Here is a 22,394-nt window from a genome sequence, read left to right as displayed (position 1 = left end):
ATCAATTCTTCGGCGCTCAGCTTTCTTCACAGTCCAACTCTCACATCCATACATGACCACAGGAAAAACCATAGCCTTGACTAGACGGACCTTTGTTGGCAAAGTAATGTCTCTGCTTTTGAATATGCTATCTAGCTTGGTCATAACTTTCCTTCCAAGGAGTAAGCGTCTTTTAATTTCATGGCTGCAGTCACCATCTGCAGTGACTTTGGAGCCCAAAAAATAAAGTCTGACACTGTTTCCACTGTTTCCCCATCTATTTCCCATGAAGTGGTGGGACCGGATGCCATGATCTTCGTTTTCTGAATGTTGAGCTTTAAGCCAACTTTTTCACTCTCCTCTTTCACTTTCATCAAGAGGCTTTTTAGTTCCTCTTCACTTTCTGCCATAAGGGTGGTGTTATCTGCATACCTGAGGTTATTGATATTTGTCCCGGCAATCTTGATTCCAGCTTGTGTTTCTTCCAGTCCAGCGTTTCTCAAGATGTACTCTGCAACCATAATAGGAAAGTCCTATTCCAAAACAACTGAGTATACACTCAACATTGCAACAAGACAGGAGCCACCCTGCATATCACTGCTCGAGGTGAGTCACCCCAAGAGAACTCGACAGGAGGCCCCACCACAAGTCGCAGGGAACCCTGAGTACCAACCAAGCTCTAGAAGAACCCCAAGTTCCCTAACAACTCCAGTGGAATCCTGCATCCTGAGTTGCAACTCCAGGGGAACACTGATTTCCCACTGCACATGTACAGGAGCTCTGAGTCCCCAGCAGCAACTCTAGAGGACACCCCGAGTTTCCAGCAACAACTAGAGAAGAACCCCAAATTTCTGTTGCAACTCGAAAGGAGGATCAACTCTCCTGCTGCAACTCAAGAGGAAACACGAGTTCCCCACCTCAACTTGAGAGGAGTCCTGACTTCCCTATTGCCATTAGGAGGAATCCTGAGATCCTGATCAAAACTAACTATCACGCCACAAGTCAAAAGAACACTGAGGTCTCCCTCAACTCAAGATAAGGCCTGATTCCCCTGCAGCGATAAGGATGGAACACCAAGTTTCCCCTCACAACATGAGAGGAGGTCTTACTTCCCTGTTGCAAACCAAGAAAAAAACAAAGTTCCCCGCCTCAACTCAATAGAAGGCCTGTCATACCTTTTACAACTCGAGAGGAAACCAGAGTTCCATGCCACAATGCAAGAAGAGACCTGACTCCCCTGTTGCAACTCGAGAGGAACCCTGAGATCCCTGTCGCAACTGGAGAGAAACCCTGAGTTTCCCGCCTCAACTCAAGATGAGGCCCCATTCCCCTTCAGCGACTCACAAGAATACCGAGTTCCCCCTCACAACTCAAAAGGAGGCATGACTTCCCTGAGGCAACTCAAGAGGGTCCCTGAGACCCCCATTGAAACTTGAGAGGAACTCCAAGCTTCCTGCCACAAGTCGATAAAAACAACAAGATCCCACCTCAACCCAAAATGAGGCCCGATACCCCTGCAGCGACTTGAGACAAATCCCGAGTCCCCCCTTGCAAGTCGAAAGGAGGCTTGACTCCCTTTTTGCAACTTGAGAGGTTCCCCAGGATACCCATCACAACTCGAGAGGAACCCTGAGCTTCCCATCACAACTTGAGAAGAACATCATGTTCCCCACCTCATTTCGAGATGAGGCCCATTTCCCGTGCTTCCACTCGAGAGGAATCCCGAGTTCCCCCTTGCCTCTCAAGAGGGGAACTGATTCACCTGTTTCAACTCAAAAGGATCCCCAAGTTCCCCGTCACAACTGGAGAAAAACCCCGAATTTCTCACCTCAACTCAACAAGAACCCCGAGTTCCCCACCTCAACTTGAGATGTGGCCCGATTCCCCTGTAGTGACTCAACAGGAACCCCACGTTCCCCATCCCAACTCGACTCGAGCCCCAAGACATCCATGCAACTGCAGAGCATTCCCAAGAGCAGCCCACCCCACCACAATTCGAGAGGAGCACGCTACCACAACAAGAGAAGAAGCCTCATACCACAGCTAAGCAGGAGGCAGGCTCTCCCACAAATAGACAGAAGCTTCCTGCACTTCACAACTAGAAAAAGCACCCCTTCTCATTACAACCATAGAGGAATCACCCACCTCCCAATTTTAGAAGAGCACTCTACTACATCTAGACAGGAGCCCAACTACCACAATTAAAGAAGAATTCCCCTGCCACAACTAGAGAGCTGGCTGCAAATGAGAACTAGAGACTAGCCAACCCATAGCAAATAGAGCAGACCCTCACTGCGATTAGACTGGAGCCCCAGGCTACAACTAGAAAGCAGCCTCGGCACATTTCCACTAGAGAGGTCACACCCTGCACATCGCTACTAGAGAGAATCTGCCCCACTGTAGCTCAAGAGCATGTTCCACCACAACTCTAAATGAACCCCGAGTCACATGCTGCAACTCAAGAGGGACCCTGAGTTCCCTGCCGCAATTTGACAAGAGCCTTAGACTGTAACCAGAAAAGGGGCCACTGGACAAAATGACAAAGGGGCTCCCCAGCCAAAACAAGCAGGATTCCCTGGCACAACTAGAGTAGTGCCCCCCAAGATATCACACTTAGAGAGAGGTACTTCTCCTACAAATACAGAGGAGCTCCCTGAAGTAAGTAGAATGGAGTCCCTCACAACTAGAGAGAAACATTCCTACTAATATTAATGAAGAACACCTAGCACCAAAGATAGAGAGAACCTCCCCCGTGTCGCCAACCACACCCCGACCAGAGAGGACACAACCCCACATATCGAGAGGAGCCTTCCACCAAACTCGAGAGGATCCTGCTGTACATCACACATAGAGATGATCCCCTCTGCTGCTCATAGAGACAAACCTCACACCACAAGAAGGGAGGAGCTAGTACCCCTCACTAGAGAGAATCGAACCCACCGCAACAACAGATTTGACTCCAAACACGATAGTGTAGTCCCATGACCTGACATTGTAACAAGATTGGACCCACTCTGCACAAACCTGCTAGAGACGAGTCTCCATAAGACAATTCGAGAGGAGGCCCCACCATCAGTCGAGAGGAACCCTGAGTACCAGCCCAACTCAAGAGGAACCCTGAGTTCCCCACCCCTGCCACTAGAGAGTAGCTTCTTGCACATCACAAAGAGAAAAAGACCCCCTGCTCATCACAACCAGATAGGAGTCACCCCACTCACAATCTGAAAAGAGCAAACTACCACAACTAGAGAGGATCCCAACTACCACAACTACAGATGCATACCCCTGCCACAGCTAGAGAGGTGTCTTCAAATGACAACTAGAGCGGAGCCTCCCACACATTCCAGCTAGACAGGGGCCAGCCAGCACATTGCTACTTGAGAAAATCTGCCCTAATGCACCTCGAGAGGAGGCTCCACCACAACTCTAAAGGAACCCTGAGTCACCTGCTGCAGCTCGAGGCACCCTGAGTTCCCGGCTGCAATTTGACAGGAGCCCTAGGTTGTAACATTAAAATGGGCCACTGGCAAAAATGACAGATTGGCTCCCCAGCCAAAGTTGAAGTGCATTCCCCCGACATCACTAGAGTGGATTCCCCCAGGATATCACACCTAGAGAGAACCCTACCGCCACAAATAGAGATGAGCTCCCTGAAATAAGCCGAGCAGAGTACCTCACAATTACAAGTAATCCCACTAATATTTATGAGGAACCCCTAGTGCCAAAAGTAGAGAGGACCTTCACCATGCAGCCACCTCAAACACAACCCAAGTGGATACAGCCCCGCACCTCGAGAGGAGCCCTCCACCACAACTCAAGAGGACCCTGCTTAATATTATACATAGAAAGGAGAACCCCTCTGCTGCTAATAGATATGAACCTCACACCACAAGTAAAGAGGAGCTTGCACACTACCACTAGAGAGAATTGAATCCACCACAACTACAGCATTGAACTCGACCACAAGGATAGAGAAGTCCCATGTCAAAACTAGTGAGTAGCCACCCAACATTGCAACAAGACAGGAGCCACTCTACACATCCCTGCTAGAGACAAGTCGCCCCAAGACATCTTGAGAGGAGGCCCCACTGCAAGTTGAGAGGAACCCCGAGTTCCCTGCCATGGCTTGAGTGGAACACTGAATCCCATGCTGAATCTTGAGAGGAACACTAAGTTCCTGCTGCAACTCAAGAGGAGCTCTCAGTCCCCTGCTGTGACTCGAGATGATCCCCAAGTTACCCAAAGCAACTCAAGAAGAAGCCCAAGCCCCCTGATGCAATTCAAGAATATTTCCAAGAGAAGCCACCCCCACCACAATTTGAGAGGAGTATTCTACTAAAACAGGAGAAGAAGCCCCATAGCACAAATAAAGAGGAAGCTCCCCTGACCCCACCACAAGCAGAGTTAAATCTGCAAACTGCAAATAGAAAGGAGTTTAAACAAAATCGTCAGTTGACCCCACTGCAACTAGAGTGGAGCCCCATGCCATAACTCTATAGTAGCCTACCACATATTACAACTAGACAGGAGCCAGCCTGCTAATCACTCCTTGAGAGGAGCTGCCCCACGCAGCTCAAGAGGGGGCCCCACCACAACTCTAAAGTAACCCTAAGTCACCTGCCCCAGCTCAAGAGGAACCCTGAGTCCCCTACCACAACTTGACAGGAGCCTTATATCATCAAAAAGAAGGAGGCCTCAGGGACAAACAGAGGAATCCCCTGCCGAAACTTGAAAGGATTCTGCTGCCAAAACTAGAGAGGAGCACTCAAGTACATTGCATCTAGAGAGGAGCCCCTCTGCCACAAATAGAGACAAGGCCCTTGAAGTAACTTGAGGTGAGCCTCTCACCACTAGAGCGGAACAACCCTGTGAAAACTAGTGGGGATCTCCCAATGCTACAAGTAGAGAGAACACCCTCCCCAAAGGGAAGCCCCAGAGGTGGCACCATCACAATTAGAGAGGAGCCCCGAGTCCCCACCTGAACTTGAGGGAAGACTTATGCCAAAACTCAAGAGAAACCTATGGCCACAATGATAGAGGAACTGACCTGCCAAAAGGGGAGAGTGTCCCACCACCACAACTGAGGAGGAGACCACGGACATCTCACCTAGAGAGAGTCCCCTCCACCTCAAATAGAGATAAGCCCACTCCTGCAAGTCGAGTAGATTCCCCTACCACCATTGGAGAGGAATAATCTCGCCACAACTAAAGAGTAGACATCACACCTCAACTAGAGAGCAGCCCCCTGAACATCGCCACTTAAGAGGAGCATTCCTGCACATCAGAGTTAGATGAAGCCTCCTTCCACAACTAGATTGGAGGCTCCCATGCCAAAACTAAACAGGAGGGTCCATGCCAAAATTAGAGAGTAGGCTTGTACATTCTGAAAAGAGTATCTGTGCACATTGCTACCAGAGAGTAAATACTCTCTGCATTTACAGAAATAATCAACCCCAACTCTAGAGGTGCCCCCCAAACACCATAACTAGAGAAGAGCCCCACTAACACAACTTGAGAGGATACTGCACAACACAACTAGAGAGGAGCCCACCAACACAACTAAGAGTTGACCCCCCACACCAACTAGAGAGGAGCCCCATGCCACAGGTAGTTTAACCACCAACACATTGCAACTAAACAGAAACCACCCTGCACATTGCTACTAGAGAGGAGCAACCTTACCACAACTCAAGTGGAGGCATTACCTCAACTCAAAAGAACACCAAGTACCCCAACACAACTCGAGAGGAGTCCCCCACCGCAACTAGAGAGGAGCTCACACACTGCAACAAGAGAGGAACCCATCTGAACACCATATTAAGAAAGGAGGCCCCGCCCTGTGGCCCTAGAGAGGAGCAATCTCATACACCAAATCTAGAGAGGAGGATCCTACCACAACTAAACAATAGTCCCTCAAACCACAAATAGAGATGAGCCAACAAAATTCACCAAGAGAATAGCCACAGAGCATCATGAAACAAGACAGTTGTTCCCACTCCACAACTAGAGAAGACTTCCCCAGGAACAGCAAAACTAGGGAGGAGCACCCCGGCACACCACAATTTGAGAGAAGCCCAATCGCCAAAACTAGAGTTGAAAAAACGCCACAGCTAGAGAGTTGACCCTCAGGCACAATTAGTGAACAGCCTCAACTAGAGAAGAACCCCCCATCCTGTATATCATATCTAGAGGGGGGAACCTCTGCCACAGCTAGAGTGGACACACCTGGCACAGGTAGGAGCTCAACCCATGCATCGCATTTAGAGAAAAGTGCCCATGCACATTACAACTAGACTGGAACTCCCACACGGATCATAACAAAAGAGGAGGCCAACACCGCAACTAGACTGGAGACCCATGCACAATTATAGATAATCCCCCATGAACATAGCCATTAGAGAGGAGCATACCCACACATCACAATTAGACAGAAGCTCCCTTCCACTAGTAGATAGGAGCCCACCATGCTGCAACTAAAGAGGACTCCTTCTGCCACAACTATAGAGTAACCTCCTGCAAATCACAACAAGAAAAAGTGCCCTTTCACATCACAATCAGAGAGAAGCCACCCCCATCACTCTTTGAGAAGAGAACTTTACCACAACTAGAGAGGAGCCCAGCTACCACAAATAAAGAGCAGCCCCACCACCCTGTCACAACTAGAAAGGGGTGTGCAAACAACTAGAGAGGAGCTAACCCATCACAAATAAAGAGTGAACCCCCACTGAAACTAGACTGGAGCCCCATACTGCAACTAAAGAGTAGCCTCCTGCACATTGCAACTAGACAGGGGCCAGCCTGGACATCGCTACTAGAGAGGCTCTTCCCCACTGAAGCTCAGCTGGTGGCTCCACCAAAACTCTAAAGGAAGCCCGAGTCACCTGTTGCAACTCAAGAGGAACCCCAAGTGCACTACTGCAATTTGACAGCAGCTCTTGGCTGTAACACAGGAGAAGGCAATGGCAACCCACTCCAGTACTCTTGCCTGGAAAATCCCATGGATGGAGGAGCCTGGTAGGCTGCAGTCCATGGGGTCGCTAAGAGTCGGGCACGACTGAGCGATTTCACTTTCACTTTTCACTTTCATGCATTGGAGAAGGAAATGGCAACCCACTCCAGTGTTCTTGCCTGGAGAATCCCACGGATGGGGGAGCCTGGTGGTCTGCCGTCTATGGGGTCGCACAGAGTCGGAAATGACTGAAGCAACTTAGCAGCAGTAGCAGCTTGGCTGTAACAAGAAAAGTGGCCACTGGAAAAAATGATAGAGTGTCTCCCCAGCCAAAACTGAAGTGTATTACCCTGGAACAACTAGAGCTGAGTCTTCTGCCACAAATAGAAATGAGCTCCCTGAAGTAAGTCGAGTGGAGTCCCTCAAAACTAGAGAGAAGCAATCCCACTAATATTAGTGAGGAGCCCCTAGCGCCAAAAGTAGAGAACCTCCCCTGTGGAGCCAACCACACCTCTACCAGAGGGGACACAGCCTTGCAACTCAATAGGAGCCTGTTGGACATCACAGAGAAGAGCCCCTCTGCTGCTAATAGAGATGAACCTCACACCACAAGTAGAAAGGAGCTTGCACACCACAACTACATAGAATCAAAACCACCACAACTACAGAGTTGACCCCAACCACAAGTAGAGAAAAAAAAACCATGCCAAAACTAATGAGTAGCTACCCGCACATTGCAACAAGACAGGAGCCACCCTGTACATCCCTGATAGAGATGAGTCTCCCCAAGACAACTCGAAAGGATGCCCCACCACAAGTCCAGAGGATCCTTGAGTACCCGCCCAATCAGAGAGGAACCCGAGCTCCCCACCACTTCTTGAGTGGAACCATGAAACCCATGCTGCAATTCAAGAGGAACCCTGAGTTTCTCAATAGAACTCGAGAGGCATGCTGAATTACCTGCTGCAACTTGGTAAGAAGCCCAACTGCCCTGCTGCAACTTAAGAGCATCCCTGAGTATTCCCCACAATTCAAAAGGAAGCCTGTATTTCCACCCACAACTCTACTGGAGCCCCAAGTCCCCTGTTACAACTCTAGAGAAACCCCGAGGTTCCCACCGCATCTTGAAAGGAACCTTGAGTTTCCCACTGCAATTCGAGAGGAATCCCACCTTACCAGTCACAACTCGATTGGAGCACCAAGTTCCCTGTTTCAAGTCAAGAGGAACACCTATTCCCTGCTTCAATTCGAGAGGAACTCTGAATTCCCCATCTCAACTCTCGACAAGCCCCAAGCCCCATGATGCAACTCGAGAGGATTCCCAAGACACCACCATAACTCAAAAGGAACCCTGAGAATCCACCTCCATTCAAGAGGAGACTTTTTCTGCATCACGAGGGTAGCTCCCACAACAAAGACAGAGGTGATTCTCTGCCAAAGCTGGAGTGGATACCCTCACTGCAACTAGAGAGGAGCCCCCAAGACATTATACCTATAAAGAAGTCTCTCTGCTTCAAATAAAGATGATCCCCTTAAGTAACTTTAGAGAAGCCCCTCCAAATTAGAGAGGAACACAAAAAAAATTAGTGAAGAGACAACAATGCCAAAATTAGAGAGGACTCCCCACCCCACAGAGACACCCCGCTGCAACATGAGATGAGGCATCACTGAAACTTGACAAATGCCACAAGTCTACTGCTGCAACTCGAGAGGAACCCCAAGTTTCCCGCTGTAACTCGAAAGGACCCAGAGCCACCTGCTGCAAATCGATAGGTGGAACCAGCAGAACTTGAGAGGAGCTCTGAGTCCCCTGCCTCAACTCTGGAGGAGCTCTCACAGCAAATCGAGATAAGACCTCAGCACAGTACAGAGGAGCACCACGTCACCACAAGAGAGGAGCCCAGGCACACATCACTACAAGAGAGGAGGACACATGGTACAATTAGTGAAGTGCAACTCACCACAACTAGGAAGGAGCCTACACACCACATCTGGAGAAGAGCCCCAGTGCACTTTCCAACTACTGAGGAAAACCCCTGCCCAATCCAAATAGAGAGGAGACCCCCACAAAAACTAGAGACTTGACCCCCACTGCAACTAGAGAGGAGGCTTCCAGATAAAACTAGATACAAAGCCAAACCGCAGCTAGAGAGCAGCCCCTTGGCCACAGCAATTAGAGTAACAACTGCAACAACATGAAGGAGTCACCACACCACAACTAGAGAGAAACCCCTAGCACAGCACAGATAGAGAGACCCTGGCCATAACTAGTGTGTTGACCACACGTCAAAATGAGAGAAGAGCCTGCACACCACATATGGAGAAGAGTCCACCACATACCACAATGATTGAGGAACAACACTGTCCAACACAGCTAAAAAGGAACCACATAGTCCTTTGCTGCAACACAAGAAGAGTCACTGGCCACAATGACAGAGTAACCTCCCACCATAACTGGAGAGGTGTCCCCTGCCACAAGTAGAGAGGAGTCCATCAAGACACCACACATAAAGAGGAGCCCCTCTGCCACATACAGAAATGAGCCCCTTGAAGTAAGTTGAGAGGAGGCCCTCACAAGTAGAGAGGAGCAACCATGCTAAAATTTGTGAGGAACACCTAGTGCCAAAAGAAGAGGAGACGCCTCCTCTGCAGAGACTCCCATCACAATCTAAGAGAAGGGACCACTGAAACTCTTTATGATCCCCAAGTCCACGGCCACAAGTCAAGAGGAGGACTCCACTGCTACTCTCCTACTGGCCACAATGGGAGATGATGCCCCTAAATATCATACCTAGAGAGGAATCACTCTGCGGCAAATAGAGATGAGTTCCCCTACCACAACAAGAAAGGGGGCCCCTGCATATTACAATGAGACTGGACTTCCCTCAGATATTGAAACTAAAGGGCCCCCACCATAACTAGAAAGCAGCCCACACACCACAACTAGAGAGTAGAGCACCAGTAAAGCACAACTAGAAAAGAGCAGCCACAACAAAGCTAGAGATAATCCCCCACCACAATTAGAGAGAAGCCCCCCTGATACTCATGAGGAGCTCACCAGCACACCACAACTAGAAGAAAGAACACAAGCCACAGGTAGAGAGGAGTCCCCAATCACAGTGAGAGAGGATCTCCACACCAAACTTGAAAGGAGCCCCCTGCTTCATTTTGACAGGATATCCTGCCTCTTTTTAGAGGAGTGCGCACCCCCACAGCAAATTGATATGCGCTCCCTGAGACAAACAGAGAGGAGCCCATCACTGCAAGTACAGAGATGCCCTCACCAGAAATCGAGAGCCCCATGAACATCGAAACTAGCATGGAAACCCTGACACAACAACAAAATTGCACTCTGCCACAACTCAAGAGTAGCCTGCACATCACAACTAGAGAGAAGCCCCCCACAACTAGACAGGATCCCCTGGAAATCGACTTAGAGAGGAGCCCGCTGCCATAACAATAGATAAGCGCCCTGCCACAACTCCAGAGGAGCCTATATTCCTCATGTAGAGAAGAGCCACATAGACATCAGACCCATTGCGGAAAAGCCACTTCCAATGCAAAAAGAGAAGAGCTCCCTCAACACAACTAGAGAGTTAACCACCCATCACAACTAGAGAGGGTCAACCCCACCAAAATTAGTGAGAAACCCCTAAGGCTAAAAGTAGAGAAGACCCCTCACCATGGAGCCCCCGACATGACATACATGAGAGGAAGCCCAACCGCAACTCAAGAGGAGGCCTGAGTACCCTGCAGCAACTCTAGAGGAGCCCTCTGACACAAGTCGAGAGAGGCCACTGTCAACAACTAGAGAGGAACCCTCCGGGTATCACACGTAGAGAGAAGCCAATCCACTGCAAATACAGACAAGGCCCACACCACAACTAGAGAGGGGACCCCTCCTGCACATAGCAGTGAGAGAGAAGTCCTCTTAGACATCATAACTAAAGAAGAGCCCCTCACCACCACTAGAGAGGAGCCTGTGCACTGCAACTGAAACAAGCCACCATTTTACAGCTTTAGAGAAGTCCACCACCAAACTTAGAGAGGAGCAGCCCACTGACTTAAGAGGATCTCACCAGCATATCACACTAGAAAGGAGGAACTATGCCACAGTAGAGAGGAGTGCCCCACCACAATTACAGTTGAGCCCCCCACAAAAACTTGAGAGGAGCTACCTACAGCAAATCAAAAAGTGCTTCCCACTACAACTAGAGAGGAGTCACAAATTGAGAGCTGGGAGCACCCTACAAATATCTTAGAGCCCCCTGCCACAACTAGAAAGGAGCACCCTTCCAAAACTAGAGAGGAGCCTGCACACCACAACTAGAGATAAGGTCCCCACAACTAGAGAGGTGCTCTCACTTTCATCATAATAAGAGAGGATCCCTACACCACAACTAGAGGGGAGAACCCCACCATAAGGAGAAATTAGCCCCACTGAACATTGCACTAGAGAGGAGCACACCCACACATCACAAGTAAATGTAAGCCCTCTGCCTTGAGTATACAGGCGCACAACATGCCACAACTAAAGAGGGTGCCCTCTGTCTCAACTAGAGAGTATGCTGTTTCACATCACAACTGGAAAAAGTGCCCCTTCACATCGCAAGCAGAGACAAGTTACCCTCACCTCAATTCGAGAGGAGCACTCTACCACTACTAGACAGGAACACCCATACCACAACTAAAGAGCACCCCCCACCACAACTACAGAGGAGTGAGTCTGCAAACCAAAACTACTGAGAAACTGAAACAAAAACTTCATTGAACCCCATGGCAACTAAAGTGAAGCCACATTCTGTAACTATACAGTAGCCTACCGCATATAACAAGTAGACAGGAGCCAGTCTGATAACCGCTATTAGAGAGCAGCTTCCCCATGCAGCTCAAGAGGAGGCCCCTCCACAACTCTAAAGGAACCCCAAGTCACCTGTCACAACTCAAGAGGAACGCCGAGTCCCCCACGGCAATTGAACAGAAGCCCTCTACTGTCACAAGGAAGGAGTTCCAGGGGACAAAGACATAGGAGGGACCCGCCAAAATTAGAGAGGATTCCCCTGCCAAAACTAGAGCAGAGCTCTCCAGCACATTGCACCTAGAGAGGAGCCCCTCTGCCACAAATAGAGACAAGGCCCCTGAAGTTACTTGAGAGGAAGCCCTCACAACTAGAGCAGAGCAATCCTTTGAAAACTAATGAGAAGCCCCCAATGCCACAAGTAGAGAGAAAACCCTCCCCACAGAGAACCCCCAGAGGTGGCAACACTACAGCTAGATAGGTGCCCCGAGTCCCCTCCTGAAATTGAGAGGAGACTTATGCCACAACTCAAAAGGAATGCATGGCCACAACAAGAGAGGACCCCACCCGGCAAAACTGGAGAGTGTCCGCCCACAACAAATAAGAGATGATCCCGGACATTGCACCTAGAAAGGGTCCCCTCCACTGCAAATGGAAATGAACCCCTCCTGCAAGTTGAGTAGATTCCGCTACCATCATCAGAGAGGTGCATCTTTGCCACAGTTACAGAGCAGACCCCATGCCGCAACTAGAGAGCAGGCCCCTGAACATTTACAATTGAGAGGAGCATTACCACACATCGCAATTAAACAGAAGCCTCCTTTGAGACTTCCCTGGTGGCTCAGACAGTAAAGTGTCTGCCTACAATGCGGGAGACCCGGGTTCAATCCCTGGGTTGGGAAGATCTCCTGGAGAAGGAAATGGCAACCCACTCCTGTATTCTTGCCTGGAAAATCCCATGGATGGAGGAGCATGACAGGCTACAGTCCATGGGGTCACAAAGAGTCGGACACGACTGAGCGACTTCACTTTCACTTTCACTCCTTCCACAACTAAAGAGGAGACCCCCATACCACAACTAAAGAGGAGGGGCCATGCCAAAATTAGAGAGTCAGTTCGTGCATATCACACCTGGAAAGAGTGCCTGTGCATATCACTACCAGAGAGGAAACTCCCACCACAATCAGAAAGGAAAAATCCACTGCAACTCTAGAGGTGCCAACCACACACCACAACTAGAGAAGAGCCCGCCTAACACAACTCGAGAGGAGCCTGAACATCAAAAATGGAGAGGAGCCCACCCGACACAACTAAGAGTTAAGCCCCCACACCAAGTAGAGAGGAGTCCCATGCCAAAGGTAGTGTAGCCACCTACACATAGCAACTAAACAGAAGCAACACCGCACAATGTTTCTAGAGAGAAGCCACCCCACCACAGCTTGAATGGAGGCTCCACCACAACTCGAGAGGAACACAAACTCCCCTGACACACATCAAGAGGAATCTCCCACCACAATTAGAGAGGAGCCCACACACGACAACAAGAGAGGAGCCCACCCAGACAATACATGTAGAAAAGCAGCCCCAAACCCTGTAACTAGAGAGGAGCAATCTTGCACATGACACCTAGAGAGGAGGCTTTACATCACTAGGCTTTACATCTCTAGGGTTACTAGAGAGTAACCCTCAAACTACAAATAGAAATGAGCCTGCAAATTGAACCTGGAAGAACTGAACAGCATAATGCAACAAGACAGGAGTTCCCACTCCACACCTAGACTGGAATCCCCCAAGCACAGCACAACTAAGGAGGACCACCCCAGCGCATCACAACTAGAGAGAAGCCCGACCACCAAAACTAGAGAGCCGAATACATGTCATAACTAGATAGTTGACCCTCAGGCACAACTAGTGAGAAGCACACCACTGAAACTGGAGAGGTGCCACCCCCAACGTGCCACACATTGCCACTAGAGTGGAGAACCACCCACAAAATGAGACTGGACACTCCTGCCACAGGTAGATACTAGCCCTCCACACACATCACAATTAGAGAAAAGTCCCCTTGCACATCACAACTAGAGTGGAACTACCACATGGATAACGACAGAGGAGGGCAACACAGGAACTAGAGAGGAGATTGACCTCTTCTGCAACTAGACATAAGCTGTCCCAGAACATCTCCATTAAAGAGGAGAATATCCATACATCACAATTAGAAAGAAGACCCCTGCCATCAGTACAGTGGAGCCCACCATGCCACAACTAAAGAGGACTCCCACTGCCACAACTAGACAGTAGCCTCCTGCATACTGCAACTAGAAAAATTATCCCCTCACACCACAACCAGAGAGAAGCCACCCCCAGTACGATTTGAGAAGAGCACTCTACCATAATTAGAGAGGAGCCCAACTACCACAACTGAAAAGAAGTCCCCATGCCACAACTAGAGAGGAGTTTACAAACAAGATCTAGAAAGGAGCTGAAACAGAAACGTCAGTTGACCCCACTGTAACTACAGTGGAGACCCATGCCATAATTATATAGTAGCCTACCACACATCACGGAGAAGTCAATGGCACCCCACTCCAGTACTCTTGCTTGGAAAAATCCCATGGACGGAGGAGCCTGTTAGGCTGCAATCCATGGGGTCTCGAAGAGTCGGACACGACTGAGTGACTTCACTTTCACTTTTTACTTTCATGCATTGGAGAAGGAAATGGCAACCCACTCCAGTGTTCTTGCCTGAAGAATCCCAGGGACGGGGGAGCCTGGTGGGCTGCCGTCTATGGGGTTGCACAGAGTTGGACACAACTGAAGTGACTTGGCATAGCATAGCATACCACACATCAAAGCTAGAAAGGAGCACTAAGCCCCTGCAGCAAATTGATATGTGCCTCTGAGACAAATAGAGAGAAGCCCACCATTGCAAGTACAGAGATGCCCCACCACAACTAGAGAACCCCATGAACACCACAATTAGCATGGATTCCACTGCCATAACAAGAAAGTTGTACCCTGCCAAAACTAGAGAGGAGTCAGAACATCAAAAGTAGAGAGAAACCACCCCCCCACCCCCCCCACCCCCCCGCATAACTAGACAGGAGCCTCTGGAAACCAACTTAGAGAGGAGCCGCCAGCCCCAAAATAGACGAGCCTGATGCCACAACTAGTTGCAAATAGGAAAAGGAGTATGTCAAGGCTGTATATTGTCACCCTGCTTATTTAACTTATATGCAGAGTACATCATGGGAAACTGTGCTGGATGAAGCACAAGCTGGAATCAAGTTTGCCAGGAGAAACATCTACCAGGAGGCACTCTGTCCGTCTTCCGATGTCTGTGTCAGAAGCTTTCTCTGTCCTTTTTCACTGTAATAAAACTTCTGCCACACAAAAGCTCTGAGTATTCAAGCCTGGTCCCTGGTCTTAAAGCTAAATCTTCTTCGAAGATCATGAATCCAACACTGTTCACCATAAGTTATCATTACCAAAACGAAAGGAATTGCCTTAGGAGTTATGAAACAGCCTTGAGGACCTCACCAGCAATCTGTTGCTTATCTGAGCAAAGGATTAGATACTGTCATTCAAAGATGGCCACATTATTTAAGGGATTGCTGCTGTTGCCTTGTTAGTGGCTGAAGCTCTTAAATTCACTAATGGGTGAAATCTTACAGTATAGACTTCCCATGATGTAAGTAGAATATTAAATTCCAAAGTTGACATTTGGATGTCAGACAGTCAGCTTTTTAAATATCAATCACTATTATTGGAAGGACCAATAACTAAACTTACAGTCTCTGGAAACTTAAACCCTGTCACTTTTCTTCCCAAGAAAGAAAATGAAATGCCTGATCTGATTGCTCCCAATTTCTAACCTTAAATTATACAGCTTGAGAGGATTTGATAGACATACCATTGGAAAATTCTGACATGAATACATTTACAGATGGCAGTTCTTTTGTTTAGGATGGAAATTGGAAAGCAGGTTATGCCATGGCTACAGGTGAACAGGTCTTGGAAGCTAAATCCTTCCCCCAGGTACAAGTGCCCAACTGGCTGAACTGGTTGTTTTGACCCAAGCTTTAGAGTTAAGCAGAGGGCAGCATGTAAATAAATACTGATTCTAAGTATTCTTATTTGATGTTACATGCTCATGCTGTAATATGGAAAGAAAGACAATTTAAAGCAGTAACATTATAGTAAAGTTGCAGGATATAAAATCAACACACAGAAATCCCTTGCATTCCTATACACTAATAATGAGAAAATAGAAAGAGAAATTAAGGAAACAATTCCATTCACCATTGGAATAAAATACTTAGGAATATATCTACCTAAAGAAACTAAAGACCTATATATATATAGAAAACTATAAAACACTGGTGAAAGAAATCAAAGAGAACACTCATAGATGGAGAAATATACCATGCTCATGGATTGGAAGAATCAATATAGTGAAAACGAGTACACTACCCAAAGCAATCTACAGATTCAATGCAATCCCTATCAAGCTACCAATGGTATTTTTCACAAATCTGGAACAAATAATTTCACAATTTGTTTGGAAATACAAAAAACCTCGAATATCCAAAGCAATCTTGAGAAAGAAGAATGGAACTGGAGAAATTAACCTGCCTGATTTCAGGCTCTACTACAAAGCCACAGTCATCAAGACAGTATGGTACTGGCACAAAGACAGAAATATAGGTCAATGGAACAAAATAGAAAGCCCAGAGATAAATCCACGCACCTATGGACACCTTATCTTTGACAAAGGAAGCAAGAATATACAATGGAGAAAAGACAATCTCTTTAACAAGTGGTGCTGGGAAAACTGGTCAACCACTTGTAAAAGAATGAAACTAGAACACTTTCTAACACCATATACAAAAAGAAACTCAAATGGATTAAAGATCTAAACATAAGACCAGAAACTATAAAACTCCTAGAGGAGAACATAGGCAAAACACTCTCCGACATACGTTAGTATAGTGCATTGGTGTTTTTCTTTCTGGCTTACTTCACTCTGTATAATAGGCTCCAGTTTCATCCACCTCATTAGAACTGACTCAAATGTATTCTTTTAAATGGCTGAGTAATACTCCATTGTGTATATGTACCATAGCTTTCTTATCCATTCATCTGCTGATGGACATCTAGGTTGCTTCCATGTCCTGACTATTATAAACAGTGCTGCAATGAACAATGGGGTACACGTATCTCTTTCAATTCTGGTTTCCTTGGTGTGTATGCCCAGCAGTGGGATTGCTGGGTCATAAGGCAGTTCTATTTCCAGTGTTTTAAGGAATCTCCACACTGTTCTCCATAGTGGCTGTACTAGTTTGCATTCCCACCAACAGTGTAAGAGGGTTCCATTTTCTCCACACCCTCTCCAGCATTTATTGCTTATAGACTTTTGGATCACAGCCATTCTGACTGGCATGAAATGGTACCTCATAGTGATTTTGATTTGCATTTCTCTGATAATGAGTGATGTTGAGCATCTTTTCATGTGTTTGTCAGCCATCTGTATGTCTTCTTTGGAGAAATGTCTATTTAGTTCTTTGGCCCATTTTTTGATTGGGTCGTTTATTTTTCTGGAATTGAGCTGCAGGAGTTGTTTGTATATTTTTGAGATTAGTTCTTTATCAGTTGCTTCATTTGCTATTATTTTCTCCCATTCTGAAGGCTGTCTTTTCACCTTGCTTATAGTTTCCTTTGTTGTGCAGAAGCTTTTAAGTTTAATTAGGTCCCATTTGTTTATTTTTGCTTTTATTTCCCATATTCTGGGAGGTGGGTCATAGAGGATCCTGCTGTGATTAATGCATATATATGGAATTTAGAAAGATGGTAACGATAACCATGTATGCGAGACAGCAAAAGAGACACAGATGTATAGAACAGTCTTTTGGACTCTGTGGGAGAGGGAGATGGTGGGATGATTTGGGAGAATTGAACTGAAACATGTATAATATCATATATGAAACAAATCACCAGTCCAGGTTCAATGCAGGATACAGGATGCTTGGGGCTGGTGCACTGGGATGACCCAGAGGGATGGTACAGGGAGGGAGGTGGGAAGGGGGTTCAGGATGGGGAACCTGTGTATACCCGTGGCGGATTCATTTTGATGTATGGCAAAACCAATAAAATACTGTAAAGTAATTAGCCTCCAATTTAATTAAATAAATTTATAATAAAAAATAAAGCAGTGACAGGAAAGCCAATTAAACATTTTAAAGAGATTGAGAGACTATTAATTGCAGTATATTTTCCTAAAGAAGTAGCTGCTGTGCATTGTAAAGGGCATAATAGAGATGAGAGTTAAGTGGCTGAGATAAAACAATTGGCCAACTCCAAAGTCAGAAAGTGGCAATTTTTATGAACTCCCTTCTCTGCAAATGCCTCTAATTTGGACAGGTTGTACTGAACAGGAAAAGCCACAATATACTGAGGGAGAATTAGAAAGGTATGGAAAATGAGGAGCAAACATCACTGACAAAGGGTGGTTACAGTCCAAGGATGGATGACTGGTGATTCCTGAAAATTGTCAATGGAAAATTCTCAAAGGTTTATACCAGAATTTTCATTTAGGTCCTGAAAGTACTTAACAGATGGCCTCTCGATTGTTTGAAGGTAAAAATATAATGAAAACTTTAAAGAACATTATTAAGAGATGTGAGGTTTGCACAAAAAAAAAAAAAAAAAAAAAGTGAAAAACTAGCAAAATCTGGGTTACAACCAAGTGGAAAATATCCAGGAGAGGATTGTGAAATTGCCAAAAGCTAATGGATTCTCTTGCTTACAGGTTTGGATAGATACCTTTACTGGATGGATTGAGGATTTCCTTGCTGTACTGGCAAGCTAAAGAAATCATAAAGATTTTAATTCATGAAATAATTCCCAGGTTTGGGTTGCCTCAGAGCCTCCAGGACGACAATGGCTCTGCCTTTAAGGCTACTGAAACTTAAGGAAGGTCAAAAGATCTGAGAATAAAATATTATATACACTGTTCCTGGAGACCCCAGTCCTTAAAGTTGAAAAATCTAATGATCCTATTAAAAAACAACTGTGTAAACTACCTCAAGAGACAAAGGACAATTTGTTTAAAGTTTTACACATAGCTCTGATGAGGGTTAGACTTGTCCCTGGAAAAGAGGGACTGCCTCCTTTTTAACGTCTCTATGGCAAGCCATTTTTCTGCACAGATATTGTCATAGACTATGTCATTAAACTGCCAAGTTTTCAACAGACATTATAATAGCTCTGGAAAGTGGCTCCTGATCCAGCCTCTGAGTCAGACAAGCCACTGTTCAAGTCAGGAACAGAAGTCCTGATAAAGAGTTTGGGATCTGGAGGGCAATCTCTAGAGGCCCTCTGGGAAGGCCCATACCAAGTTATTCTTTCTTCTCCCACAGCTGTCAAAATGCCAGGGATTGATTCATGACCAGGATTAAATAAAAATCATTTATATCTCTTTGCTTTTATTCTGTGACTACGTTACAACAATCATATGTAATGCCTCTTCTTAATCTGTTGACATCCGACAGTCCCAAAATGGACTGGTGCAATACTTTGTACCTTAATTATGGACATAATGTGCTTATTTAACTTATATGCAGAGTACATCATGAGAAACACTGGACTGGAAGAAACACAAGCTGGAATCAAGATTGCCAGGAGAAATATCAATAACTTCAGATATGCAGATGACACCACCCTTATGGCAGAAAGTGAAGAGGAACTAAAAAGCCTCTTGATGAAAGTGAAAGTGGAGAGTGAAAAAGTTGGCTTAAAGCTCGACATTCAGAAAATGAAGATCATGGTATCCGGTCCCATCACTTCATGAGAAATAGATGGGGAAACAGTGGAAACAGTGTCAGACATTATTTTTTTGGGCTCCAAAATCACTGCAGATGGGGACTGCAGCAATGAAATTAAAAGACGCTTACTCCTTGGAAGGAAAGTTATGACCAACCTAGATAACATATTCAAAAGCAGAGACATTACTTTGCCAACAAAGGTCCGTCTAGTCAAGGCTATGGTTTTTCCTGTGGTCATGTATGGATGTGAGAGTTGGACGGTGAAGAAGGCTGAGCGCCGAAGAATTGATGCTTTTGAGCTGTGGTGTTGGAGAAGACTCTTGAGAGTCCCTTGGACTGCAAGGAGATCCAACCATTCCATTCTGAAGGAGATCAGCCCTGGGATTTCTTTGGAAGCAATGATGCTAAAGCTGAAACTCCAGTACTTTGGCCACCTCATGTGAAGAGTTGACTCACTGGAAAAGACTCTGATGCTGGGAGGGATTGGGGGCAGAAGGAGAAGGGGATGACAGAGGATGAGATGGCTGGATGGCATCACTGACTCAATGGATGTGAGTCTGAGTGAACTCTGGGAGTTGGTGATGGCCAGGGAGGCCTTGTGTGCCTCGATTCATGGGGTCACAAAGAGTCGGACATGACTGAGTGACTGAACTGAACTGAATGTGACTTTTAATTTTGCTAATCATTTTGTTTTTGCTGTTTGCCCCTTGCATCTGTAACTGTATAACAAAGTTTTTTTTTTTTTTTTCTAACCATCTGAAAGCTTTTAAGTTACAAATGACTGTTCATGCCCTATGGTTTCTACAACCTCTTCCAGCTATTACTTGGGGCTCCTGGATCAGAAACACTAAATAAGAGGGTAAGGAGAATATGTTGCTTCGACAACTTAGGGTCAACATCCCTCATCAGCAGGAAGCAGCTAAATAACGCTTTCTTTGCCCTCTTCCCTGGCAACAAAATTCTCCTAAAAGAAAAAGGAGGGAATGAGAGAGCTGACTTATGCAGGTTGATAAGGAGTCCAGGGCCCTCGAGGTGGAGGAGGCAAACATTGTTTACATTCCTTCACCTTAGTCATGTAAGACTTTTTTTCTTAAGCTTGGAGTTGCTATGGCAATAATCTATTTCACTTAAAATCAACTTTCTTAAACCCAAAGCTAATGATTACACAACAAAACAATATATCTTACTTGGAAACCTGTTTTTCTTCAAAACCTATGCCCCTGATAATATGGATACAATATATCCCATCCAGAGACATCTTGTCCAGAGACTGTTCCCCTTGGTTAATCTTGTTTCCATATTATCTCAAGATGTATGTTGTAGGAGAGGAGCCTGGTAAAATTTTCACAGCCTTAAGGTACTTCTTTTATCTATGCTTAGCAGTCTTCTAAAAAGTATATTGTTGTTGTTAAGTTGCTTCAGTCGTGTCTGACTCTGTGCGACCCCATAGATGTAAGCCCACCAGGCTCCCCCATCCCTGGGATTCTCCAAGCAAGAACACTGGAGTGGGTTGCCATTTCCTTCTCCAATGCATGAAAGTGAAAAGTGAAAGTGAAGTCGCTCAGTGGTGTCCAACTCTAGCGACCCCATGGACTGCAGCCTACCAGGCTCCTCTGTCCATGGGATTTTCTAGGCAAAAGTACTGGAGTGGGGTGCTATTGCCTTCTCCGAAAAAGTATATAATGCCCCACTTAAACTCGTAAGGGTGGATACTCTTCTACCCTCTTCCAGTGCCTTTTGTTGGAAGCTTTCCTCTATCCTTTCACTTTAATAACATCTCCACTACACAAAGCTCTGCATGACTGAGGCCGCATCTTTGGACGTGGAGCAAATTCTTCTCCTTCAGAGACCATGAATTGACAGTGCTCACTGTAAGCTATCAACCTTAAAGCCCTATATCAGTCAGCTAGGCAAGAAAGTTCCTCAATGACCTACCTGTAGTGGTTGTTTAAGGTGAATCTCCTCCAGGAGAGTTTTCCAGCACCAAACTTTCTTAGAATCACTGACAGATAGAAGAAATAAAGCTGAATTCTAGGTTGAAAGTGAAAGTGTTAGTTGCTCAGTTGTGTCTGACTCTTTGCAAACTGGACCCCATGGACTATAAGCCACCAGGTTCCTCTGTCCATGGCATTCTCCTGGCAAAACTACTGGAGTGGTTAGCCATTTTCTTCTCCAGGGAGTTTTCCTGACCCAGGGATCAAATCTGGGTCTCCCATATTACGACAGATTCTTTACCATCTAAGCCACCAGCAAAGCCCTGAATTCTAGGTTGGTTACCTGTAAATTTGGTATTCAGGTTATCCTTCAGGAAAGTGGAACATTTCTCAAATTCTTTACTGTTTGTAATTGGGAAATGAATAATAGTTGATTTCATTTCTTTGTGTGCCTGTGTTTTTTTAATTTTTAAATGAAACAAAGATGAATATTTTTAATGATAAAAGGTGCAATTCACAAAGAAAATAGACATCATAAACCATTAGATACTTAACAACAAAGAAACAAATATACATAAAGCAAAAATCAGAAGAGACATATGAGAAAATAAAAAATATATAATCATAGTGAGACATATTAATATTTCTCTGAGAATATTTTATCAAATGCAGAAAAATAAGAATTGGAGCATCTCTAATAGTCTTTAAAAATTTAAATATAATAGATTTCTATTTATATTAACTTACATTAATCTTATATCCTACACAAATACATTTAAAATTTTGTACATCCTACATTGTTATTAGATGTCCATGGGACATTTAGAAAAATTACAAAATTTCAAAACGTAGAATTCTTTTTTCTTGTGATTCAGTTATACATATACACATATATTAGCTTTGAAATTATT

This window comes from Bos indicus x Bos taurus, chromosome 26 (assembly GCF_003369695.1).
Source record: "Bos indicus x Bos taurus breed Angus x Brahman F1 hybrid chromosome 26, Bos_hybrid_MaternalHap_v2.0, whole genome shotgun sequence".
NCBI classification, from domain to species: domain Eukaryota; kingdom Metazoa; phylum Chordata; class Mammalia; order Artiodactyla; family Bovidae; genus Bos; species Bos indicus x Bos taurus.
This window is presented reverse-complemented; position numbering follows the sequence as displayed.